Source organism: Prionailurus bengalensis, chromosome B4, assembly GCF_016509475.1.
Source record: "Prionailurus bengalensis isolate Pbe53 chromosome B4, Fcat_Pben_1.1_paternal_pri, whole genome shotgun sequence".
NCBI classification, from domain to species: Eukaryota; Metazoa; Chordata; class Mammalia; order Carnivora; family Felidae; genus Prionailurus; species Prionailurus bengalensis.
In genome coordinates this window covers 93,898,434-93,905,538 of record NC_057358.1, presented here as the reverse complement: position 1 = coordinate 93,905,538, position 7,105 = coordinate 93,898,434, and the positions used below count along the sequence as shown (strand labels likewise).

Sequence of the window (7,105 nt, the reverse complement as noted above, 5' to 3'; positions counted from 1 at the left end):
TAATTTAACAAAACTGGTCATTAGTCTATCAAGATGAGCAAGTATAATTTCCCTATTTTCTAGAAGTTTCCATAGCTGGAACTAAAGGTTTTTAATGAAAGTGTCTCATCAAGAATAGCTAGAGGAGAGTTGATCCCTTATTTTGGGAACCAGTGGGACACGGTAGGGGTCTAACCAGGAGAAGGTCTAGCATAGATTTTGTGTAGAATCCCTCACTGGGGTGGATCAGACACTGGACTGACCTGGTCACACCTACTAGTAGAGGTCCTAACTGGCAAGCTTGGATGTTCTATGGGTTCTAGTCTGGACCAGGGCTTGGAAAGGTGAGACCCAAGGTACAGATATGGGAAGCAGTTTGATGCTTAGCAGGTGTCCACTTTTTCAAAGAGGTAAAATCCAAAAAGAGTCAGAAATCCAGGCATGAGTCAGCAACTAGCTGACTTATCAATGAGCCACCAACTTGGGATTCAAGGAACAGACCTTATCCTTGGGAAGAGCTGTCTCAGAGCTGGGCTCCAGGACTGGGAGGGGATGGAGTACTGGCAGAGTATTCTAGAACCTCTGCCTGGTACACTTGGAGAACTCTCTACCCATTATCGTACTTGTCCCCACTGTGAATACTAGTTTAATGTCTTCCCCATAAGCTCCATGAGGGGAGAGACTCAGCCTGTACTGTTCACCCCAGTATCCAGTGCTTGTCTTGTGCTGGTCACCACCTCAGGCTAGGTTATCGTCAGTTCTTACCCAGATCACGGCAGTAGCCTCCACACTAGTCTCTGCACTTCTACTCTTTCATTGTCCAATATAATCTTCACACAGCACCCAGTGGGTTTTTCAAAATACGGATCCGATTTTGCTGTCAGCCTACTCATAACCCTTCAGTGATTCCCCATTGCCCTCAGGATAGAGGCCAAATCCCAAGCATGGTCTCCAAGCCAAGCCAGCTGCCCTGGCTTCTTTCAGTTCTTCATGTCACACTCTTTGCCACCTCCTCCCCAAGTGCCCTTTCATCTAGTTAATGCCTTCTCATCTTTCATCTCTCTGTCTAACCATCATTTCCTTGGGAAATCCTTCCTTGAAGCCCGGGTTGCCCTGGTATTCACTCCAATAGCCCTTCTCTTTCACAGCACTTCCTCGGGCTTGTTACTCATTCACCTGTATCATCTTTTAATTAATGTCTGTTCCTTCAATTTGACTTGTAAATTGCACGAGTGCAGGGAATGTACCCATTTCACTCAGTCCAGGACACAACAGGAACCCTAAGTATATGTTGCATTAGCTCATGAATACTTTAGGTACTAAGTTCAGTAATGAGAACTGGAGCCAGGAGAGGACTGAGTCGTGGAGGGCCCTGGGGAAGATGGAATTAGAGCAGCTTCACACAAAGCCACCGAGAGGTGATCTAGATGGGCGTAAGCACCTCCTGGCTCAGCTCGAGGAGCCTCATTTAACTCTCCCAGCAATGCTGAACTTAGGTACTGATGAATAAATTATACCTTCCCAAGATCACATAGTTGATCTAGGGGAGACCCAGGACTCCAACCAGCTCTAAGTTCAGGTGTCCCCTTTCACACCAAAGAGCTACTTTTCTCTTATGTAAGAACAATCAGGCCGCAGATAAATAATTACTAAGTCTGCCTGGGACTTCTATCTTGCTTCTGCCTGGCTCATTCTCAGTAACAGCAGCATCTGCGTTACTCATTTATTCCTCAGCCGCGTCCAGCTTGGGGCCGGATGATGATGGATATTACCTAGAGGTTTGTGAACATCTGCATCCCAGGCTTTGCTGGTAGTGATTGTCTTCTGCTGATTCCTGGGGGCTCTGTCATGGCAGGAATGCTGATGGAACTACTCAGGAAGCCAGATGGGAGCTTGGTCATACGGCAAGGACGCCGGAGCCAGACAAAGTGGCAGAGCAGACAACAAGCAGGGTGGAATATGGATGCTCCTGTCTCGGCAAAGGATTGGCTAGCAGCAAAGAAGCAGGCTCAGAAAGAAATGTCAGAGGCAGTCTGTGCAGCGGAGGGTCAAGTGACATCCTGCACGCTGGGTAGAACACGACATCAGTCACGTTCCCACACAGGCTGGGGACTCCAGGAGAAGAAAGACCCACTCTATCTTGTCACTTGCTTCAGTATGAAAGCTCTTTGTGAGCGGAAATCTGTGGTATTAAGGGGAACACTTTCCCGCCTGTGTGGACTGTATACCAATAAAGATATGTTAAGGATTGGAAACATATTGCCTACCCACTCCTTGTACAGTTGTGTTCCGATTGGTTAAAGGGCTTGCCGTCGGTATCCTTTGTGGTTTGCTTCATTGATTCACGACCTTGATTTCAAACCACTTTGTAAAAATAGAATTCACACTCACTAAGAAAATCTTTCTTTTTGGAAACAATTTTTCTCCAGCCTGTTGGAAATTGTAAAATCCTGTTTCTGCTTCAATTCCACTGCACTGAAAATGCAGTTTACATGATGAAGTTCTCAGAATATGACACCTCTTACTATCCTTTCAAAATTTACCTAGAATTCTCATTTCTAGCCATTTACACAAAAGTGGGTTTCTATACTTTGGTCCCTTTTCAAACAATTGTAAAAGCTTTATTTCAAATGTCTTTGCTAATTTCTTCTTTTATTTACAAGGTTTTATCCCAAATGACCCCACTCAAACAGATGTCTTAAACAAAAAGGTAAATGGCTATAGGAAGATAAGGACAAACTGTCCCTTAACTTACAGACTGTGGGATGTTCTTCATGTGTCCTTGGCAATCTCTAGCGAGTTCTGTTTTTATATCTAGGTAGGCAATACCTGCAGCCATGCGTGAATGTGTTTAGAATCAACCTTTGGAAAGTTAAACCTCTCACTATTTTAAATAATAAATCAATCATGTGTCTGAATCATTTTAGAAATGAGGGTTACCTAAAACACTTGCTTTTCCATACAACATTTTTGGAAGCTATTATAGACTTAAGATATTCTTTAAATAAGGCATTGTATTTATTATTCATCTCAAGCCCTCTTTCCCCTAGTTGTGCACATTCTTGAAACAGAGAATGTATGAACACAGTATCGTTTCACCGATTTGGGGGTTTTATTCATGAAACGAAAGGTTATACTTTCTCACAATCATCTAATTTTTTTGATCTGACAGTTAAGTGTCATAGAATCTCAGGGTTCACAAGGTCCTTCTGGAATTTGTCTGGACGGCATAGGTGCCCTTAACTCTCAGGAAATTGGATTTGGGCATCATAAAAGGCTCTCAGCCCTGGGGATGGGGGCTCTTCATGTATTCCTCTGAACTTGCTTCCTGTGTCTGTCTTGCAAACCCCAGACTTCTCTTGTTCTCATTCTTGTCTCTACAATTTGAAGCTTTAGGTTCTTCTTGGCTTCCTAGCAGGCCTCTCATGAATGTGTATTCCATTCATCTTTGCTTTAGCCAGCTTGAGCCTAATGCCAGACTGTGGCTCCCTTTGGTTCCATTTCTCCCTTCAGGCCAGTCTGACCCACCTTGGGAGAGAAGAGTCAAAATTTATTTTTCAGTGTGAAACATACCCATCATCTGATCTGTAAATGTTTTGATACTGTTTTATTCATTCAACAGATATTTATAGAGCAACTTCACTCTGCCAGGCTAGTGCTGGAAGCTTGGTAAAGTACATAAAACTATCAGGTCCCTGTCATCACCCCAGTCACTGACTAGTGGGGGAAATGGACATTAATGGAAAAGCCACACAAATACGTACGTAAATAATTACAGACTGATAGAATGAATGGTATAGGATGCATTCAAACTGTGTCAGGGTGACTTGATCTATAAAGGAAGGGGGAGGAGGAAAAAGAATGGAATGATTTTTTTAGACACAGTTCTGTTATGCAGCTTAATCCAGCTGCTTTCATTCCTGGCTGCATGTAGAATCTCCTGTGTAGCTTTAATAAATACCTAACCTTAGGCTTCATCCCTCAGAGATTCTTTCTTTTGTTTTGTTTTTTAAGTTTTATTTAAGTAATCTCTACACCCCTCATGGGTCTCAAGCTCATGACCCTGAGCTCCAGAGTTGCACATTCCTCTGACTGAACCAGCCAGGTGCTCCTTACCCCCAGATCCTGATATAATTGGCCTGGGCATCAATACTTCCTGCAAAGCTTTCTAGGCGATTCTAAAATGCATTAGGGTTAAGAGCTTACTCTTATGTGGATGGTTTAAATATCCTACCTACACTTTTTCTCTGATGTTCAAATGCAAATTGTCTACATTAAAATAGACCTGAGTAAAAGTTTCAAATAAAGTTGGAAACAATATTTGTCATCCCTTACTCATTTGGAATTTGCCAGTGAATACCTTGCAAGATATGCTTTTGTTATCCTTAAAACGCTTTTTCTTTTGAAAGCAACATGAGCATATTACTAAACATTTGAGGAAGAAGGAAGAAGAGAAGAAAAAGGGAGACACACTCATAAACTCACTATTCTACTGCAAGCACTGTGAGAATTGTGGTGTATTTTCTTCTCCCCCCCCCCCATATTATCTGTACAGACAATGAATTAAATGATGGCTTAAAACCTGCAAATAGTTTCAGTATAAATTATATTTTATATAATATATATAACATAAATTATGTTTTCTGGACAGAAAAATTACTGAATCCTGTGACTCCCTCCTGTAGCCAGTTCAACATAGATTCCTATCCTCACCTTTTGGTCCAGCATTGCTCCTTGACTTGAAGGAATAAGACTTGGCTTGGCCAAAGTCACAGTGACCTCCTAACTGCCAAGCCCATTGGGCTCATCTCCAGCCCTATTTAACTGCTCTCTGCAGCATTTGGCACAATAGAACCCTCTTTCCTACTTGAAGCCCCCATCCCTTGACTTGCATAACACCATCTGCCCCACCATTTTTCTCCCTGTTCCCTTCACTGGTCTTCTTGCTGGTCCTAGATGCTGGGGTTCCCCAGGGTTCCATCTCTGCCCCCTTCTTTTCTCACTCTGTCCTTCCTGGGATTTCATCCAAGCCCAAAGCCTCAGTTTACTATTTATGTGCTGATAACTCCCTGGAGGAGGCCTGATATGCTGAAACTTCCAATAGGCCAAATGTATGGCAAGAAATAAAATGCAGAAGTCTGTTGCTAAGGTGCAGCAAGAAATTCCTTATATGGAGACAAGCTGGACATTTGAAACTGGGAGAGGCAATCAGATTCTGGAGATATTTTGAAAGTATATGCAATAGAATTTCCTGGTGGATCAGATACTGGATATGAAAGAAAGGAGAGTCAAAGATGACTACAAGCTTTGGGGCTTCAGTGACTGGAGTCATGGAATTGCCATCATTTGAGATGTGGAGGGCTAGGGATGGAGTGAGCCTGGTGTTGGAGACGGAATGGAGTGGGAGAGCAGAACAAGACATCTAGTAGACATACAGTTAGGGGAGGAGAAGGCAGATGGGTGTACAAGTCCAGAGACGAGGGCCGAGGCCTGGCTGGAGTATACAGGTGGGAGTCATAGGGCAAACAAGGCTGTAAGATCAGATGAGACAACCAAAGGAGAGAGAAGAGACAGATGGAGGCATAGGGCACTATACCAGTCACATGCTGAGAAGAAAAGATGGGGCCAGGAGGTCCCCAAGGACTACCCCAAGCCCTGCCTAAAATAGGACAAAAGACAGCAGACTGAGCCCCACGATTCTGCTTGTCCTGACCTACAGCCTCCTCACCCCTAGGGACTCTTGGGACCAGACATTGGCCTAGGGGGCCATTTCCACTTTACATGTCTGTGTAACCTCAGTGGGTGTATATTCTTTACAGGGTTGGAATAAAGTAGAATAAAATATAGCCTTTGCAGAGCCCCCAGTCATTATTCTCACAAAATCTGGAAACTGGACTGGCTTCTGTGGCCTACCCAGCTCACTCTCAATCTACAGTACCAGTCCAAGCCTCTCATCTGACCACTGCCTACTGACCATATTCATCCAGCGGGCCACGTGCCCCAAATGATGAAAGATCTTCATCTTCCTGCAAAAGCCTCTTCCCAGGTTAGGTGCCTTAACTCGATGGTTGGAGTGCCAAGCCACTCTTCTACCCACTTGCTCATGTCAGAAATTTGAGAGTCAACCTTACTGTTCTCTTCTCTCCATACATGTATGCACTCACGGATGATTCCATCTCGCAAATACCTTTCACATCTGCACTCCTCCCCTCTAATGCCCACTGTCTTGGCTTGATCCAGGCTTCCAGGATCTGTTAAGGCTTAGGGTTATGGCTTAAGTGCAGAGCTGGTAGCTCTCTTTGATTTGAAAAATACAGATAAGGGGCACCTGGGTGGCTCAGTCTGTTACATGTCTGACTTGATTTCGGCTCAGGTCATGAGCCCAGGGTCGTGGGATTGACACCTGTGTTGGGCTCTGCACTGAGCTTAAGATTGCTTATGATTCTCTCAAGGGCACCTGGGTGGCTCAGTCGGTTGAACATCTGACTTCAGCTCAGGTCATGATCTCGCGGTTCATGAGTTTGAGCCCCAAGTAGGGCTCTGTGCTTACAGCTCAGCCTGGAGCCTGCTTCAGACTCTATGTCTCCCTCTCTGCTCCTCCCTGGCTTGTATTCTGTCTCCCTCTTGAAAATAAATAAGACATTTAAAAAAAATTTAAAAATACTTACCTGGCAGGGGAGATACCATGATCACAAAGGTGGTTTCCCAGGGCAGGGCTTATCCATTGCACTCCAGATGTGGTGACCCCTGCGATTTCCCCAAATGTGGGAAACTTGACAGCATAATTTGTGATAGTGAGGGAAAAAAATTTAAAAAGATTCTCTCTCTCTCTCTCTGCTCCCTTTACTCACTTGTATTCTCTCTCTCTCTCAGAAATAAATAAATAAATAAACATTAAAAAAAATACAGATAAAACCAGAAAATGAAAAAACCTTAGGCCATTATTAAGGAAATTAACTCGGTTATAAAGATTACAATTATGTTTCTGAAAATGGACAAGGTTATTTTAAAAAGTTGCCATTTATTTTTATTACCTGACCTACTACAGATTTATTATTTTTTTAATGATAATTATCTTACTGTTCCCAAATAATCAAGAAATTGAACAGTTTTTTTGTTGGCTCAT

The 7,105-nt window shown here is 43.4% G+C and overlaps 1 non-coding gene across 1 annotated transcript; it reads left to right on the top strand.

The window, feature by feature from the left end:
• Positions 1-6,639: 6,639 nt before the first annotated feature.
• Positions 6,640-6,809, top strand: LOC122474190. The gene has a single exon (XR_006294870.1). It is a non-coding gene; the product is annotated as a U1 spliceosomal RNA (small nuclear RNA).
• The last annotated feature ends 296 nt before the right edge of the window (positions 6,810-7,105 follow it).